General features: G+C 43.1%; 1 protein-coding gene across 1 annotated transcript in view; it reads right to left on the bottom strand.

Annotated features, from left to right (window-relative positions):
- The window catches only part of LOC138515911 (alcohol dehydrogenase 1-like), a 321818-nt gene that overhangs the window by 97559 nt on the left and 203144 nt on the right, over positions 1-21115 (bottom strand). The gene's annotated exons all lie outside the window — the stretch shown is intronic.

Below are 21115 nucleotides of genomic sequence, written 5' to 3'. Positions count from 1 at the left end.
GGTACCTGCATCCTGGGCAGGACTGGTCTGGCCACAGTTCAGATGACACAGAAAGGCCCTTGCCCAAATATCAATGTCCTTAGCTGCTGGGGTTGCTGCAAAATTGAAAAATAAATTGTCACATATAAGAATGAATATTGGTGTACTCTGTTTTATGCAAAGACCAATGCCATAGTCTTTACTGCAATATCACACTATCGGCAAGTGCCATACAGGTGGGGTAGCCTATGTCCTTGTGTTACAAAATACTGTTATATACCCTCATGACACTGGCCCCCCTGACTAAAAATGAGGGCCACACACACCCCTTGTGAGTACATTCGTTTTTGAACAACCATACGGTTAGTGGGTGTAAATCACTCACAAAAGAAATAAATGGAGAATGTCAATGTTGTGTCATTCTCAGACGATCAATATCGCCAGGTTCTAGACAAACCATCTCTGTTGGGACAGACACCACCGACAGCAGCAGAAGCAACTAACACCTCATCATCTGAACTGGACACACTGTTTCAGAAGAAGAAGAAACTGGTGCGTAGTGAGTCACACAGACTACTAATGCTGGAATACTTAAAGGCGGGAGTAATCCCAGAAGGCCTGCAGGTAAAAAATATACCTCGGGTTTTCATCGACATCCCCAAATTCCAAGTGAAATTTAGCGGAGTGGGGAACAAATGTTCCAGAGACTGGGTCCTATTGATCATAGAAATGGCCGAGGAGGAAGGGAAAAAGCAGACAGAAGAGCTCAAACAACTGGAAGACAAAATCAATACAGAATCAATAATCCAAGACATTAAGAAACAGCTAGAAAAAATAGAGGAAGAAATCAGGAAATTTAAAGAATTCACACTGGATAAAGAAATCTGGAAATTGAAAAAAGACATCAAGAATTATAAGGAAGAAAAGACGTACCCTTACCTTCAACCAGTGTTCTATCAACAACAGAATTTGAGCAACAATACGAGAGGAGGCTTGCACAATCAACAGAGACCACCAAGAAAATTTGTATTTTTTTCTAACTCATCAAACAGCAGTGGGTCAGGGTCCCACCCAGAGGACCACCAACAGGTGGCAACAAATCAAGAGGACAACAATTTTTTCAAGGACGAGGCAAACAGGGAAGACCGCGACAACAGGGCTACCACGGGATGCGAACACGGCAATGGACCGCACAACCCCAACAGCAAACTTGGTGATCCCCATATTCAATTTAAGCAAATACATTTTGTCAACACAGGACACTGAGGTCCTCAGTAAAGGCCTCAGCTTTGTTCCAAAAAGCAAAGCAGACCGCTTTAACACTGAGGTCGTAATCAGGAAATTCTTCCGGCTAATACGGCTACGCTATTTTTTCCGGAATTCCACGGGGGAAAAACCTATAGACCACACCACGACGGGATTAAAACCAAAATCCACCTTCACGCCCATCACATCCATGGTCTGCCCAGAAATACTCTCCTTTGAAAATAAGATCTTAAGGAAAATGGAAGTCATCTTCAAAACTAAGAACAATTACAGAGACAACCTCAAATTGGCAGAGAGACAAGCTCTGAAGAATCTGGAAACAAACGACCTCTTTGTAGTCAAACCAGCTGACAAAGGGGGAGGTATTGTCCTATGGGGCAATGACCTGTATGAAGCAGAAACCATCAAACAGCTGAGCGATACACGCTTTTACAAGAAATTGGACACCAACCCCACCCCCCGCATCTTCGATGAAATTAAGAGCCTTATGCTGTTTGCTACCTCACAAGGCTGGATCGACGAAGATGAGAAGGCATTTTTAGTCAAAGAATATCCAGTTACACTGGCATTTTACTGCATTCCAAAAATGCACAAAAACATCAACAACCCACCAGGAAGACCTATCGTATCTGCAATAGGATCACTTCCGGAACCTTTGTCCGGTTACACAGATGTCTTCCTCCGACCCTTTGTCAAAAAGATGAAATCATTTATCCAGGACACCACAGCCATGATACACCATCTCAACACTCTACAGACATCCCAACAAGACATCCTTGTAACCTTTGATGTTGAGGCTGTTTATACGAGCATCCCGCAAATGGAGTGCATCAACACATTAAAAACCTATCTAGATGCAAGAACAGATCAATCTACACCTACCTCTTTCATTCAAGAGTGTATTCGGCTGGCACTCACTGAGAATTATTTCATACACCAGAACCAATTCTACCAACAGATAAGAGGAACCAGTATGGGATCGAATTTTGCACCGGACATTGCTGACCTATACATGGACAACTTAGAAAAGAATTTAGTCTACAATGACAACAACATGCACAAAGACCACCTGATTGGGTGGGTCAGATATATAGATGACATTTGTACGATCTGGAGAGGTACAATGACACAATTACAGGACATCCACATGTGGCTCAACAGTGTTGATACCTGCATTACATTTACCATGCATTATGACAGAACCAATATAGCCTTTTTGGATCTGAACATCATCCGGGCGGAAGACGGCACTATCACCACCACTTTGTACCGCAAAGCGACGGACAAGAACACACTTTTGAAATTCAACAGCTTCCATCCACAAGCCCTCAAAGAAAACCTGCCATATGGACAGTTCCTTAGAATAAGAAGGAACTGCACCTCATTACCAGAATATGACCATCACAGCAAAGAACTAGAGGAATGCCTAAAAGCCAGAGGCTACCCATCAGCCATCATCAGAAAGGCCCGCAAGACAGCCAGAAACACCAATAGGTCAGACTGCTTGATAAACGACCAAGGAAGGAACACAAAGACAAAATGACATGTGTTACAACATTCACCCCAGTTAGCAACGCTATTAGAAAAACGATTCTACAGAACTGGAAGTTATTACAAATGGACACTTTCACCCCGGAAACACCCAGATTCGCATTCAAAAGAAGCAAGAATTTAAAAGACCGACTATTACACACCTATCCTACGAAGAAAACCGAAGATACAGACCAAACCACGCTATGGCATCTCCCCCCAGTTATTGGACACTTCAGATGCGGCAAGTGCTCAGTCTGCCATCTCACGCAAGACCAAAAAGAGATCTCTCTAAAGGACATGACGTGGAAGTATAAAACTTTCTCAAATTGTCGCACCAAATGGAGCATCTACATGATAAAATGCCCATGTAACCTGATGTATATTGGAAAGAGCAAACGAGAGGTGCGGCAAAGAATTTGTGAACACAGATCTTGCCTAAAAAACAATGTTGAAGACAAGCCAATGGTGGCTCATTTCCTCAAAAAGAAACACAAACACACAGAATTAAGGTGGTGCGTCCTTCAAACAGTCAACGCCAACGCAAGAGGAGGAGATAGAGATTTGGAACTTAGGAAACTCGAACAGAAATGGATACACCGTTTAGATTCGGTAAAAAATGGACTCAACGTTTCAATAGAATGGAACTTATTTTTCTGAAGAAACACTGCTGCTATAGCATACTCAACATATGCCACTACTCACATACATGGGGTGTACAGGTCTGTTCAGCATTATGTGACAACCCTTCCAGTCCTACAATACAGTACTACTGTCGAGCCATTATGATAGATGTCATGCATACGCTTGTAACCACCCACAAACTGCAAGACAACAAGAGTCAATGATCAAAGGAGTTTTGCATGTGCCACGAATGATATATGTTCCATCTGTTGATGTAAAGCTACCGGGACAATCATGTCATCCCTACTTGTTACTCTCCATGAGATCTGTGTGATGTACAATGTCCATGACCCGTGATACAGTAATAGGAAGCACGAATTTGGATATCATAAGCATAACACTCAGCTCCCGTGTTTTCCCACCCTTTGAGCACCCATATTTGAAAGGCACTCATCTTACATCAGACATCATAGAATAACTCCAACCTTTGGGTCGAGTTCGCCGCCATACGGCTTTGTTATGAAAAACAACATAGCTCCCTTGGATCCTATAGTATTTCGGACGGCCCGAGAGCACTAGACACACGCGCATGCGCGATGCGATCGCCGGTTGCCTAGCTACGCGCAACGTGTCCATTAATAACAAAGACACATGTGCGGGTAAGCACCACTTATCCCGAGCACAGCGACGCACTGCAGGAAGCATACGCAGGTAAGCCCACCGCTACTCACAGAGCGGTGCTGCCCCCAGACCTGATGTTAGTGTTGCGGTCTAAGCAGGAGGCCCACCCCACTTATTGGAATCCCAGGGGGGCCAAAATGGATACCACGCATTAAGGAACGCATAGTATAATTGTTAAAGGCACTGCCTCGCGGCCATTTGTAAACCGAACGATCTCGTAATGTGCACATGTGTGGCTATCCATAAGCAAGGATATTAAGCCCCGCTAGATATTACTCTAAATAGCCCGCATTGATGAATGCAGCTCCAACAGAACGTAAGTAGCCATCTGTTGACAATATTTAAAGGTGACTAACAGCCTCCATTAACTTTACAGTTTAACCACGCGGCCATTGACCAGACCACCTTGATTAGGATCAAGACCCAGAAGGCGCACAACAGGCTCCTTTATAGAAGAACAAAGCATTTCTTCTACTTACCTGTGACACTACCAATAACTGGCTCAGGTAGGACGATATCGCAGCACAACATGTAGGTTTGTTTAATCCCTACATACAGACACCAATATCTGATTTTAGTTTTCACTTACTCCCATAGATGTCACACCAAAAGGGTCTGCAAGAGATACCACCACGCTCCCTTGCCAAGTCCTGAAGACGGCACTAGCACAGCCAACCACCTCGCTCGTGCCAGAAACACCAGAAGTGTCGACTAGATAGATGTGTTATGTAGCTTAACCACATCATAAGTCACTTTGGATACTAACCCTCACAAGTTATCAGCACTACAAATTGTTAGTCATATGAAGATACTAAATGATGGCTTTTGTATGTAATGCTCCTTGAAAAAGGAGCTGAATATTTGTGACATAGATACAGCAGCCCGTATAGGCTGGTTTAAAAAAAATCATTAATTGAAAAATAAATTGTCACATATAAGAATGAATATTGGTGTACTCTGTTTTATGCAAAGACCAATGCCATAGTCTTTACTGCAATATCACACTACCGGCAAGTGCCATACAGGTGGGGTAGCCTATGTCCTTGTGTTACAAAATACTGTTATATACCCTCATGACACAGGCCCCCCTGACTAAAAAAGAGGGCCACACACACCCCTTGTGAGTACATACCTAGCGGCTGGGGGCCAACAGACAACTTGCCTGGTCCCAGTTTCTGTCCCACTGTCACCACTGTCAATTCTCTCAGCAATTCCTTGCATATCACTTTCTTCAAACACCCCCTCCTCCTCACCTGCTTTTTCAGACGAACTGTCTTGACAGTGTTCCTTTCTTCTCCGGTCTCTCCTCTTCTTTTTGAAGAGATATGGTCTCCCAATGAGCAAAGCCACTCTGATGCCTTCGTAAAGAAGGTAGCAAAGGACCTCATCCCGAGAGAGCCTTAGAGAGGAAAAAGCCGAATCGGCAGAAAAAACCTCTTGTGGAGTATGGAATGCAGTCTCTTGTAGCTGGTAAGAATGCAGGGATATATCTTCGGTAGCTGTCGGGACCATGGATTGTTCCGACTTCCTGATAGGATCTGTAGAGACTTTCACAGGTAAATCGCATAGAAAGTGAACAGGGTATGACTCCTAGATCTCCAAGGCAGAAGAAGACAGAGAACCGTAGATGTCCAGAAGCCACAGGTAAGCCGAGGACTAGGAAACAGAGGAGGTAAGTAAGAGAAAGTCGGAGCAGACAAAAAGGATGTCACAGGTAGAAAGAAAGAGCGGACCAGAGCAGGTAAAGGGAAATAGTGGACCGCCGTTGAATGCGGCAGCGCAAGAGTACAGAAGAAATTAACGTGTGAAAACAAGGGAGAAAGAAAAGGCAACGGGACGAAATTCGGGAGGCCAAGGGAGCCAGGAAGAGGGGCAGAAAACAGGGGAGAAGAGACAGAACGAGGCAAAAGGGGCAAGCGAAAGCACAAGCACAGAAACCCAAAAGTGAAAGCGGTAGGGTTGCAACGCAGAGTGCCACGGAAGGGGCGTGGTATAAAAGGAACAAAAACAAACTCAGACAGAAAAGCTAGAGCGCAGAACCAGGAAAAGAAAAGAAGAAATGGCACAACTCAATGGTGGAGAAGCCGCCAAGTACTCCACAGTCTCCATGATGGCAGGCGCCTGAAGCGTGTGACACCCACGGACCGGCTGTGTTTTGGAATACATTAAATTGGCAGTCCCAGTGGAAGGTAATGTGGATACAAGCATCTCCCACTTCCTTTCAAAGATGTAGCAGGTTACATAGTTGCTTCAGGAGCGGACAACTGCACTGTCCGGGACACAAATGGTCTTGTTAGCTCCCCTCGAGAAGTTTATCACAGCCACAGTCTCTGCTGACTCTAGGTGCTCTCAGAGGTGCAGTGGTCTTGCCTTCTCAGTTAATTATCCCTGCACGAGTACTAACCAAGGATCTTAGGAACAAGGCTCGAGAGAGTTTGCAAGCCAGCTGGCCTGGCCAGGTCAAGAGAAGAAGTCACTAACCTAGTCAACCTTGGGTGCTGGAAGAAGGCATGTGTGAACAGACACACTGGTAGATATTTTCCTTCAGAATGGAGTCTTAGATGGTCAGCAGTCCAAAATAACTTTCTCTTGATTCATCTTTATTGCTTTCTTCTTCGTGCGTCGGGACTCGTCCATGTTTTTTACATGGTAGTGTAGAGGAAGAGCCAAAAGCCCCTACCAAAAGCTCCGGTCCCATGTTGCCTATATGTTGGGAACTGGAAATTGTGACACATGCAGTACCAGTGAGAATGCCTGTACCATAAAGAAGTCTTGAAACAAGATATCCTTTGAGAAAACCCTATATGCATTCACGAAGATGTGATGGCCTTTTGGATAAAGTCCTGGAAAAAGTGTGAAATGAGTGAAAAAGAAGAATGGTGATGTCAAGCGGAGCAGAACTGACACACGCTGAAAATATATGAAAGACAAAAGAACATAGATATTCTATAGCATCTGAATAGGAGGTGTCGAAGATGAGCAACATTTGGGGCTTAAGATGAAGATGCTCATCCAAAGAAACGCTGAATAAAATGCAAAGTCAGTTTACATTTGTACAGATGCAGTAACACAAGTAGACAAAGTGATCTTGAGGATGGCTATGTAGTGAATAGTTTGTGGCGATGCGCCAATGTATATAGATAGGAATGTATTGAACCTGGATGTTCCACGATGAACTTTAGTGAGGCTTGAACCCCATGACTGGAAAGGGTTTTTGTGTGGCTCAGTTGGAAAACAGCTAATGGCGAAGGAGAAATTCAAAAAGGCAAGGCTGGCCCAGCACCAAGAACCGAGGCAGCCGTGAGCCTGGTTGTCCATCCAGTAGTTACATGAACGTGAGAAATAAACAAACGGAATGAAAAAACCCTGACGGCGTCAGGAATTCATCATTTTATAATATTAAATGCAGCAAAGAGCTTGAAAGCGTGGTCTCCAGTCACAGGGTCAGATTGAAATAGACTTTGGGTCTAGCTACACCGAAACCAGAAGATAAACCATGCCACACTCCCTTTTATGCTCAGGCACAGAGAGCTTCTGCAAAGCCAAGTTCAAAGCTTTAATTGAATGGCAGACTGCAAGAGTGATGATGAATGTCAGACTAATTGGGTGGAAGCTATGGTCAAGACCAGCACACAGGCACCTGGGGTACCAGCCTGTGTGCTGCTGGCATGTGGAATATTCCAGAAGGGTATAAGGGTGCCAACCAATTGTAGAGGGCCATGTAACAGAGAGCCCTATAGTTTGTATAACCAATGGATCGTTGTGTATTTTATGACGATGAAGATGACTTGCACTAGAGGAGGGATTAGTTGTCCACCTGATGTTAGAGACCCAATCACTACCCCGTTAGTATGGATTGTATGCTTAGATGTTCCCTGTAATCCTATCACATCCCCAAGTAGGTTTTTGTAGTCATTGATGATGAGTTTTGACTATAAAAGTTGTCTTTTTTATGAAATACATCAAGAGAAATCAAGCAAACGTCCGATGATGTCCGTTGTAACTCACTGTTTTAGATAATTGCAAATAAAACAGCATCTTGTTTTGCCAACTTCCTGAGTCGGTTTGATTATTGATGTATGAGTAAAATCTGCATCCCCATTCATCTCGAAGTATTGCTACCTTGTCTTAAAGGGCCCTAGGTCTATAGGTTCGGTATGGCTGCAGACTCTGGGGTCAAATATGAAACTTGGGTGCTAACTGCCAACTCAACTCCCAATCACACGCGACATTGATTTACAAATTTGGGGGAGACCCAATCTCTGTGAGTCATCACATTCATACGTGTCAGGGTAGCTTCTTGGCTTCAGTCAGGTGTGGGTTCTAGAACAGATTCCAGGCCACATCGGGTCCTACCACTGTAACCCTTGCTATCTGAGGCAGGCAGAAGCCATGGCCATTTATTATTTTCACAGAACACAATGTTATGATGATGGTTACAGCACTGTAATTTACAGAGGGGTTCCCAGTAGGGGCACTGATAGGTACTCAAGGTTGCACCCTACTATGATTGTAAATTATAGTCTGCTACCAACCAATGGAGCACACACAATCCACTGTGCAAGGAGAATTGTAAAGAGAACAGGGGACATTTGAGGCAAACTAACCCTGAAAAGTCACGAGTATCTCTGGGGTACATAATGGAGTGGAGTTTCTGATGAGGGCTTGTTTAAAGGTTAATGAAAAAGGTGGGTTAACCATTCATGATGGGGAGCAGGTGCAAGTGGATCTAGGTCACCTGGCCTAAGCCCCGCCCACCTGGTGCCTTCCAGGTTGCCGCTCTTTTCCCCACTTAGCAAGCCCCGCCCAGCAGGTGCCTTCCTGGTTGCCGCTCTTTTCCGTACTTAAGGAGCCATCCAGCCTCTGTTGCTGTCCAGATAGGGAGCAGGTGCAAGTGGTTCTAGGTCACCTGGCCTAAGCACCACCAACCTTCTTAGCCCTGCCTCTTCCTTCCTGCTCTTAACTCTTAGATCAAGGGTGTATCTTGTCTGACCGTCTGAAGCGGAGGGCAGACGGAGAAAAGGGCAATTCCTGTTTGGACCAGGCGGACACACGGCCCGAACGCCTGCTCAGGCAACAGGTAAGCATGCACCAACACATGTGTTTACTCCCTCTGTCCCCACAGGCCATCTCCACCCCATCTGCCCCCCTTATTATTTTCTCTTGTGCCCCCCCTTTCTCGCACATAGGTGTTGCCTATTTTGCTTGATTCTTCTACCCTGCTCCCCCTCCCTCCCCTCCAGCCTACTTCTGCAGGGTTCTCTGATACATTCTGGTTTCACCATCAACGTCTTGTGGCCAATACTGGATTTGACTTTATGGACTTCATTAATTCACGGTGCATCACCCTTTCGCAACGCTCATCCTGGACTTCCTTTGCATCTTGTACTCATGGTGACCCTGAATCATGCTGTTCCCATCTTCATCTTGTTTCCTGGCTTGCAACATTATGTGTTACTACGGAATTCTGCTATTGTATTTGGTCTCTCCTCTTGCTTCTCCACTCTTTTTGACTGCTTACTCTCTGTTCTCTCCTCCTCTCCCTTACTCCCTTTTCCTATCTCCTTCCCTCACTTTCTTCTATGCACTTACTCTATCAGAATTCTCCATGGAGCTAGTATGATAGCCGTCTCAGCACTATCAGGCCTATTACGATAGTCGCTTATTTTGTTCCTCCCCTCCCTTTCTGCACCCCTCTCCCTCACCTTTGTTTTTTTCCGGTTCTACCACAAATGTCGTCAGGCCTAGTACGGTAGTCAACTGTCTGTTTCCATTTCCTTCCCACTCTCCCCCTCCCTTCCTTATATATGTCTTAGCTCTTGCACTATCTGAAATGTCGTCAGGCCGAGTACGATAGTTAATTTCACATCCTTACTGTTCATGACCTGTAAGAATGTCATTGTATTTTTCCTTGTTCTCTCCCTTGCCTTGAAGTGCTTTAAAACACATTCTGTATAGTGCTATATAAATAAACTATCATATCATATCATATCATATCATAAAGCAAACATTCTGTTGCTTCTCACAGGGTGAGACTTTAAGACTTTAAACCTCACAATCAGTATTCCACTGACACCCAGATTTATGTTTAACTTACTAAACCAATATTCTCTCAAAATAACTGGCTGAGGTTTCTTTCAAGATGGAGCAAGACAGTGATCCGCATAGAGCCTCTTGGCTTGGCCGAAGTATCTCTGTGTTCCCATGCTTTTTTCCAGATAAGGACCTAAACATCAGGAATTGCAGAGTGCAACTTTGAGAAAATGTATCACTAGCCTTGGGGTAAGGTAGGAAGATGACTGGGTCCACATCTAATAAACAATTCTCTTTGACAGCAAAAGAGAGAACATCTTGTCTGTTCTCTAGGCAGTGGAGGCACAGGCGCTGCCCAAGATACATACAGTGGAATATGCTTCAGAGCATTGTGCGGTGTGGAGTGGAATGGGAGGGTATGGAATTCAGATATACAGGCAAGGAAGAATCTGACCCGATCACAAAACAAAAGGACAATATAAACAAATAACAAAAATGTGTATGTTTAATGATCATTTAGATCATAGGTGTGTCAAGAGCAGTTTAGATGATATTCCGAGTCGGAGTGGGGGACTGGACTATTTAAAGAGGGAGGGTATCCACAGACTAAAAATGGCCTGGCAAAAGATCAGCATTTAAAGTGCATTTCTGAATTTGAGAGAGTCATCATGTAGTCTCATTGTTTGGGGCCTTATCTGTAAATCTAACGCTGTTTGTGACTGCAGTGTCGGTGGTGGTTGTTGATATATATATGAACCCTGGACAAGTAGGCACATATGGTAACACAGAGGGTATTTAATGTAACCCTATGTTTAATGGGACCCCAGTGTAATGACCTCAGTGTGGATAATATGTGGTATCAGGCTCTGAGCCCTTAGGTCATGAGTGTGGCTTAGTTTTGGACTAGTAAAAGAGGATGGTTGGGTTTACGTAGGAAGCCTGCTTAGAGACTATTACAATGGCACAGGCAAAATAATATGCATGTACTGCCTTGATTTTACGACCTAGTTAGGAAGTGGTAACAACTTCCTTCAAAGGTGGAGTTTGTAACTAAGCATAATCGGTAAGAGCATTGACGAGATAACTTGGTGTGAAGCATGATGTCCATGCTTTTTTTACAATGGTGGAAAGAAGCAGCTGTCTACCCAAAGAGGTTGGCCATATATAGGGAAACACAGGGGAGGCTGGGTTTACCATGAGTTATATGCCAGTATTGTCACAGTTCTGGACTAAGCTCTTTTCAATCTTCAATTTGTGAATTGTGTTGAGGCATAATGCAATGATGAGGTTGTGTCAGGGATTCAGAAAGCCACCCCAATGTGGTGGATTGGATGAGAAAACATCTCAATGGCAAAGGCAAGGGTTTTTAGGTAGAAGTTTAAGATCCATGGGTAGTTGGCTGCAACTTTTGGAACTCAGGAGAAGTGGCTGAGATGAACCTCCAAACATCTGTTATCCATGAAATATGCATCCAAGTTCAGGACTGAGCCTCCAATAACCATGGACTTATGGACCTTATCCGGGAGGATGGTGTGGTGCATGGTGTTGAAGTAACATTTCCACATAAAAGAATTCCGCAAGTGAGTTTTTTTTTTCCGACTAGTTACAGAGAATAGATTCTCCATTCAGTTAATAAGACAACACAGGTAAAGCAGTGGACTGAGTTCCTATTATTGCTTGGGCCATATAGTCCTGCCGTTGTGAGAAATGATTAACATACTACTCTATTTGTGTAGTTGTTTTTCACATTTGAGTCACTCATAAAAAATACCACATATGCTCTGCTTTCCAGATTTGGTTTGCCACCAGGAAATCCACTTTGTATTATTTATTTGGAGGTGATTTCAACAGAGGGAATCCAAGCATTAGGGTGCCTAGGTGCTACTAGACTCAACACAACATTCCATAAGCCAGGTATATGCAGTGACCAATAATTGTATTGTTTTTTTATTGTATTTGAAGCATTTAATTAAGCTGGTTCAAAAACAATACTATTCAAGAACAACACAAATGATAAAACATATATGGTAAAAATATCAGTCTATCTTTTCCTACCAAGAATGGAAGGAGCTAACCATGAAAAAGTGAGAGAGTGCCACATTCGAGGTGTTAAGAGAGGACTAAAGGTTGGTTTGCAGTGGATGATCACCTCAAACAGGGAATAGCCAAGCATATCAACATTTTTCTCTGATTCTCTCGAAGACCACTGGAAATAGACAATTTGTTTCAGAGATATTTAGGGGGCTGCATCCATATTGCTTTAAAAGCTGTACATTAAAGTTTAAAATGAATACTTAACTTTTGTGCACCATTCTCTCCATAACCTTGTAAGAGATTTGGAAGACTTTTTCCAGGAATGAAAGCGATCATCTACCGTTGATTATTGCTATAGAATGCATGGTTCCTTTATCAGATGTTGACCTCAATAGTGGTGGCAATCTCATCAATCAATCGCATCAAACGGCAGGCTTCTATCCTTAGTAACTCATCTGCCTTGTTTGAATCACTTGCTTCACATATTATTATGAATACTGGGCAACATTCTTCTGCTATTACTCCACAAAATGATCAATCTCTTAAAACCACTAGCGATCGATTAGTCTTCAACTTGTATGCATTTGCTATCCTTACTGCGAATGATATTTGGAATGCCTATTTAGAACTCAATAGGGTGATCTAAAGAAATTGTGATTTTGAAGTCCATCAATAGAAATTCAGCACAATCGCTTCTCCGCACTAATCACAAACATACATATGATATTAGCATTCTGGCTGCAAAAATAACGCTTAGGCGCAACATGTGCAGAGAAGGAAATATTTACATTTCTCCAACAGCCCTCACCTATACCAACCGAGTAAGGAAGACAGAGTATCGAAAAAGTGGATCAGGGCCTACAGGAAATTGCTTGTCAACGAGAATTGGAATAGATTAGCTTTGACGTTGCAAGCCAATGACATGCAGATGTTCGGGAGCTTGGTCAGTGGTTGCAATCCTGAACAGCTCATTGCTGGTGCTTCCAAGTCTGACTGGGAAGTGCATATTGAGAAATTGATTGCTGCTAAACCCCTGTCTACTCGGTCACTTGAAGTACAAACTCTCAAATGGAACCTTAAACATTCCTGTATTGATATCCATAGGATCATCATCTCTATTAAACCATCTAGAACCCTAGGGCTGGACAGACTGTGTAGCACCCTTATTAAAAAGAATCATGGCCTATGGGCAAATTTGCTTACCCTTCTTTTTGAGGATATTAATGTACAAGGGCAACTGCCTGATGCCTGGACTGACTCATTGTACCAATTCATGAGAGAGTGCCCCAGACCAATCCTGGTAATTATCGTATCATTACTTTGCTGGATGCCCCAGCCAAAATCTTTGTTTGAGTATTACTGGACAAGTTTACAATCTGGGTGGATGAGAATTATATTCTCCCATTTAACCAAACTGGGTTTTTGCAAGGGAAAATTCTTCCTAAATGAATGTCCGAAGTCTGCGTGCAGACCCATCTGAAGAGACTCATACAGCTGGAGAGCTGTTACCTTAAATGCTTGTTTAGATTATACAGGCGTGCCTCCACAGAATTCCTTACGATTGAGTTTGAGATTGATGGGGTGGCACCTTGTCTAGCATAACACACTCTGATGTTACACTTGCGCCTTTGTAATCCAACCATTAACATTTTACCACATGTGATTTTAAGTGGAATGACTCCACTGATTGTGTGTGGCTGATCTTTACAACTGGTACATCTTATCCAGAATGGAAACAAATGATGTGAGTATTTATCTGTGATGGAGGCAAACCAATGGTGTGAGTGTTTATCCAATGATATATTTTAGGATACAGTTCAATCTAGTGGATATCTTGGTGTCCAGTCATTTGGTCGACTACAAACTGGTCGACTGCAATTTGGTCGACGTCATTTGGTCGAAAACCAAATGGTCGAATTTTTTTATTTTTATTTATATATGTGTTTTGTGGGTTTTCGTGTAGAAAAAAAAAAAGAAAGAAAAAAAGGGGGATAGGGGGGACCCCCCCAAAAAAAAAAAAAGGGGTAAAAATAAAAAAAATAAAAATTCGACCATTTGGTTTTCGACCAAATTGATTCGACCAGTTGTCCAGTCGACCAATTGTTTTCGACCAAATGACTGGCAACCGATATCTTGTCATTGTATATTCTGTGGCTCAACTGTATTGGAAACCCCATGCAGATCCACTGCTTTATCATATGGTAAACATGGTCTTTTTTAAAGAAATTACTTTGGAGGCTTTTTATCATGGAAATGATCTGGGTTTAATTTATCATATTACCAAATGTTGGATCTAAATAATGAATGTCTTGGAACTTTTATTGTGATAATTCTAATGTTTGTATCTATTTATTTACGAAGACACAACTTTTCATTGACTGTATGCATAAAAAAACAAAATTGTTGTATTATATTCACCAAATAACACAAAAAAGAAACAATATCTGTCATTACAATACTTGAATTCTCCTGCTTGCAAGTAAAATAGGTCAGCGGGTTGAGCGTTTGCTGCTGTAATCTGCCCGCCGCAGGGAATGGGTGCAGTGTTTGGTGCCGCAAGCGGGAGCTTGCATTCTTTTCCCCTCACCTGGTATCTGTGAGGGCTGAAGCCACGCCCCCTTGAGCATATCTTCTTTGAGCAGACCCTTCACGGGTGAAGCCCCAGGTGGGGAAAGGGCACAGTGTTTGGCACAACAAGGTGATCGCGCTGGAAGGTGTCTAACCTGCCTGCAGCAACTCCTAAAGTGCGTTCCTGTTCAGCCTGACCAAGCACGGGTGGAGAGAATGTGACTCCGGTGTGAAGCTTCTCTGCATGTTCTCGTAAGCCCAGGACTGGAGTATCGGAGCCTGTTTGATTATTTCTGGTAAGAATTTGGTAATATGTTGTCTTACATAGCCTGAGGCGGGAACAGGTTACTTGTGTTTTTTTTAATTGCGCCTTTGACACCTTTGAGTGATGAGCACACTGACTAATTGCCCCTTCTCTTATGTGCTGCTTCAACAAAGACTTCACCTTCTGATGTGGCCTTCTCATGCAATGATCCATTAGATTGATGAAGTGCAATACAGGACTCTTCCTGAAATATCTTGTTTAATGTCTCTGACTTGTGAGGGGTTGGGGGTCGGACTATGGATCCCCTCCAAGTCAGTTGGACGTACCCCTCTGCACTGGTTAAAGACATAGTCTATATTTCATCAGTGCGTGGAGTCTAACGAAGGAAGTGTGCTGACCCACTGTTAGCATTATTATGGACTGTTTTGCATGAGTTTTATCTAACTTTTCTGATAAATTGTTTAATCATTTGTTGATATTTCGCTGCATAAGAAGACAGAACATAATAAGGTTCAAGTTGTAATTTTTGCTGCATCAGTTTCCCGAATATTTTGCACATTTTACTTACCTTTATTATTTTTTATTCTCTAACACTGTAGTCATGTCTGAAAGGAAGGGTGTCTCTTCCATTTCCCCGGAAGTTGGGCAGAAGAAAATCTCCAGGATGTTCAAACCAATTAGGGATGTCAATACTCTTATATCGGAAATTAAAGGTTCACTAGATGACATTGATGGTCCTAATGGCAAAAGTGGACAATGTGGGGAGGACAAGTAAGGGTGGGGGAGATTCAATTGTGTGGCCCCAAATCAGGATTGTGGCCTTTCATTGATTCCTTTTGACAATCAGTTAATACCCAAATCTTCTGATAGTAACACACAAACATGCAGGCCCAGGAAGGACCCACTTGACCCTTTGAAAAAATGTTGTACTGCCAATTGATATCAGGGGTGAGGGTACAACAAGCTTTGTAAATAACATCATTGAAATGTACCCCCACAGGGAGCAATTGAATCCCACAGGTGAGATCCCTAAAATCGCCCCAGAACCTGTACCTGTGACCGAAGATCTCAGCGAGGAGGTGGGAGCAGGGGAGGATCTAGGTGAGGGGGTCACTGATATCCCTCTGTAATATGTTTGCTGTCCTTGCTGATAGAGATCTTATTACAAAAGAATCACAGAAGGTCATGAAGAGATTCAATATGAAGACAATTGCTTCTAAGAACCCGGCCCCAAGTAAACCAAGAGAATTTGTGCATCGTTAGCCAGTGATAATGGGAACTCAGTAAAGCCGCTTGGACTGGTTGGATTGACCCCCACATTTTTTTATTTCATGCATGGTCCAGTCTCTGAAATTAAGGGAGTTACTGCAGAAAATAAAACTTTAATAAATTGTTGATAAGCTGCGAAATTGCCTGCAAGAACTGGTTTGCAAAAAGAAAATAGTGGAAGATAAGGTTGCTATATTGTCATGTAAAACAAAAAAAACAAGAAGCCTACATGGTATCTGGTTCTGCTTTTGACAGTGAACCATTAAATGTCCCACAGAAAAAAGAAATCCAAGCCCATCCCTCATTGACATTCCGGGCAGTAATATACCTATGTCTATGTTTACGGGGCAAGGCCTTCCGAGCGTTACCTGCGCTTACTGAAACCCAATCTGCAATATTAGACAAGCCCAAAGGAATAAAACTCAACAATTTTCAGTCTGTTCTAACCCAACCGCAGTAACCGGCAAGCAGCCTGTGGTGGAAAATCGCTATATGCCTGACAGCAAAAGTCCCGTTGGTAGACTCAGAGAGCACCTCAGCGATCCCCCCCTTGTCACTATGGTTAATTTCCAAAGAGTTGCACAAAATTATTTTGAGGTCAAGGTAGCACTGAAAAATACCCTTTGCCCTTATTAACAGCAATCAATGAATGGTGGAGAACTGAAGGCAGGGATACAAAGATATTACGGTGTCCGGACATTTCGTCGAAAGTCATTTCGTCGAAAGACATTTGGTCGACGTAATTTGGTCGAAAACCAAATGGTCGAATTTTTTTGTTTTATTTATATATATATTTTTTAGGTCGTAGTTTAGGGAAAAAAAGGGTTTTTTAGAAAAAAAAGGGGGTTGGGGGGGACCCCCCCTAAAAAAAAAAAAGTGAAAATACAAAAATACAAAAATCCGACCATTTGGTTTTCGACCAAATGGTTTCGACCAAATGTCCTGTCGACGAATTCTTTTCGACGAAATGTCTGGCAACCGATATTACCAGTGCTCAGGGGGTCTTAACACCAATAATTACCTCAGAGATGCAAGATCAGAGAGGGAGTTGGATGCCAGAAACCTGGAGGAATTAGATTGACTGGGTCAGAGCTCTACCAACCGTGTCTTATCTGCTGGGCACAATTTCCTTTCCTGGAACATAGTAGGGATCACAAAGAATCTTCAAAACCCTGGTTGGATTGACTTTGTGAGGGGTTGCTAGCTGATTTTCCTGCAAGAAACTTGGGCCATAGAGACAGTCGCCATGCAGGGATACCAATCATTTCAGGTCCCTCTGCATATGGCTAAACAGAGCACCAGGGGCCGATCACTTTCTTCAGATGGCTCCCTCTTATGGAACAGCCTCCCCCCTCCTCTTCGTCTTGAGGAGGATTTCCTCAAATTCTAGAAGCTCCTCAAGACTTTCCGTTTCACCTCCTCCTTCCCCTTGTCCCTCCTCTGCTAATCTCACATTTGCTGTGATTGGTGGCCAGTGCCCTTATGCATCCCTTTGGGGACCTGCCCTCCCATACCCAATCACCCCAGCCTCTGCCTTCCTCTAAGCACTTGCACGGCACCTACCAGCCTCAATCCTGTAGGCTTGCACTTTCTACCCAATGCAGCTCCAGGCCCCATAGCAGTTACCATACTGCGCACTTCATTTGCTGCTCCCACATGAGCACGGGCCTTCCAGCACTTATCCCCAACTCCTCAGTTCCCCTCTTCCTGCTGCACTTGCACGTTCTGAATACTCACAAGGCATAGTAGGTCCGTCTTTTATCTTCCACTGTAATCATTGTCTTCAATCCCAAGTTCCCTCCCTGTTACCCTGTGGGCTCATTGAAACCGAATTGACTTACTGTATAAGCGCCTAACAAATGCAAAATAAATAGATAAATAAGAATATGGCTGGAGACAGATTTAAATTGGGAGGTGATAGTACGCCCGACCAGTATCAAAGACCTCTAACATTTAGCTTTCTGCACTGGGAATGGTGAATAGACTCTTCTATTTTATCTATATAATATCCCATTACATATAGAACCCATTGGGTATCTGGAGGAACTGTGTGAGGACCAGGACTGGGCCGGAGGCATCCAAAGCCTGGTGACAGCCCACTGCCTTGCCATCGATACAGCCCACTTGTTTCATAACTTCGAACTTTGGGCTTGCATTGGCCAGTTTCCAAAAGATCAGCCAGCTAAATCAACCTACGTTGGACCCAATGATGCCAGTATTCCTGACTATATCAGGACATTGGCTAAGGACTGGGGCGGGATGAGTAACTTTGAGATACATGATAGAACTGAAAGCATCCACAAACTATTGAGTGCTCTCCTTTGTTTTAGCAAGGCTGCCCAATTATCAATGCAATCACCGAATATGGTGGAAGCCATAGACTTTAGAGAACATGCCCGCAAGACAGTGAAATGGCACAGAGTAATGGAACAGGATTTGAAGCCAACTACATATGAAGCAATCCTGGAACATCTGGAAGTAATTTGCTTGGGGGTCACATCAGACATCGAGATTTTGTCTGAATTTGAAAAACTTTCAGACAACCTGGTGCCCTACATAACAGGTACTGCCTCCAGAGTCAAAGGGCATGTATTAATCAAACCTGGTTGATATGACGAAGCATGCAGGGAGGCAAAAAGTAAAATAGTGAGCTGTGTAAGATCAGGTTCAGCCATGGATAAGTCCCAACTTTGACTACACAGATCCAGCAATAAGTCTCTACTTGTAGAGAAAAAGAAAGATTCTATATGACAAAAATGGGATGCACCTCTGCAGGAATATGAACAGGGGGTCCACACCTCCTACTCGAAACTGGTTGTGGGTAGAGAGGTGAATGGGGATTTAACACTACAATGCTGCATACTGGCAAATGTTTGTTGGCGCCATTTTTCGGTTCTGTATGGCAAATCTGCTGAGGACCATGATTTGAACGGTATTGCTCAATCAGATGCAGACACACAATGTAGGGGTGAAACCTTCTCATTTAACATAGAGGAAGTGTGCAGGGCTATATAGGCACCCAAAAAAGTGGCAAAACGCCTGGGCTACACAGAATACCCATCTATCTTTACAAAGATGAGCTAAGAGTCTGGGGACGAGTTCTGTGTAAAATCTTTGGTGCAGTTCCCGCCATTTGGCAAAATGTCATAATTGTACCAATATATAAAAAAGGGGACATGGATTCTCCAGTTAATTACTGACCCACCTCCCTCTTGGACAGTGATGGGAAGATATTTGCAAAAGCTGTCCTGTTCCATCTACAGGCTTGGGCCAATGATACAAATGTAATTACCGATCTTCATACATGCTTCCAAAAATAAAAGAGCACGGTTGACCAAGGTAACCGGGTGTTCTTGTTCATCCAGAAGTACACAGTGCTGCTGAACATGAAGCTGTATGCTGTATTTGTGGATCTCAGAACAGCCTTCGGCAGAGTCACACGGGACATTCTTTGGCAGATCTTGAGGGAGAGGGGATCCCCTCACACCTGATTTCTGCAATACCGTCACCATATTCTGAGAACAAAGGAGTTGTGCGCTTTGGCCTTGCTGGAGAAACAACCGCTCCCTTCGATGTAATAAGGGGCGTAAGGCAAGGATCCGTTCTTATCCCTCTGTTATAAAGTATTTACATTGAAGTATTAATACAGAGGTGCATGGACTGCCCCAAGATGGGCCGTAATAACTATCCTTCTTGGTTCTATGTCGATGACACAGTGATTATGTCAACTTCCCCAGAAGGTCTAAAGACCACTCTGGATGTCTTTCTGAACACATGTAAGGATCTTGAGCTTAAATTGAATGTCGGAAAGACAAAGCCTATGGTCTTCAGACCTCAGTTCTCCAAGTGCAGTGTGGTGTATATTATTGTGGATGACAGTTAATTGGAACAGACCCCGTTCTATGACTATCTAGGAATTAGGTTCCACGAGAATGGTGGCTGGTCCACACTAAAACATAAAGCCTGTACGAATGTGGGTAAGTTTAGAAGGGGAACAAACTCTATTTTTCTGAGACATGCGAGCAGGGCTATTTCTCCCACTCTCGAGTTATACTGAAAACAGGCAATACCAGCATCAGCTTTTGGTGCAGAAATATGGGCATATGGTAGTACCCGGATCCTTAATCGAATTGAAAGCAAGCTTCTGAAAAAACTGCTCTTACTCCCACAAAGCTCCCCTGAATCTTGGCAAGGTCATCTCAGCCTTTCGTCCTTCCCCAGTCAATAAATGAGTACCAACTGCATTTGGGCGGTAATTGTATGTAAAATTTTCTAAGTACAGCACTTTGGCGAAAGTGCTATATAAATAACAAACCATTATCGTTCACTGTACATTTTATGTGACTGGAAACATCCAATTTAAAGCCACACAGGACAAGTAAAAACATGCAACAATGCTTTCGGTTTCTCAAACAGAACACCTGTGCTTTCATATTGCCCCTAATAAGTGTACATTTTAAAAATACTGCTACAGTTCTACCATTTTTACAATCAGAATGGTTACCAAATTAACATAAATGGCTTTTAATGTTTTGAAATATTGCGTCTTTTTCCTTATCTCACTTCTAAACCAATGTTTTGTTAAGCACCACAATTCCAAAATCTATATCTGAATTGTACTAATATCTATAAATTAAGATAATTACCCTTCCCCAACTTGGAGTCATTATCCCAAGTAATGATCCCAAACTCAGTCTATACGGCATTCTGATCACATGTGTTTTACCTCTATAGTGTATTTTGCTTCTGCTAGATTCTTCTCAATCATGCTAAATAAACAGCACGGCTGGCTCTGTACAGTGCTGCTGATAACATACAGGCAATTAGAAGAAGGCGCACTCAAAGCCCCTCATACGTACCTGGCTC

Source organism: Ambystoma mexicanum, chromosome 6q, assembly GCF_040938575.1.
Source record: "Ambystoma mexicanum isolate Mex_15411 chromosome 6q, UKY_AmexF1_1, whole genome shotgun sequence".
NCBI classification, from domain to species: domain Eukaryota; kingdom Metazoa; phylum Chordata; class Amphibia; order Caudata; family Ambystomatidae; genus Ambystoma; species Ambystoma mexicanum.
The sequence above is the reverse complement of the archived record's forward strand: the minus strand, read 5'-3'. Positions and strand labels throughout refer to the sequence as shown.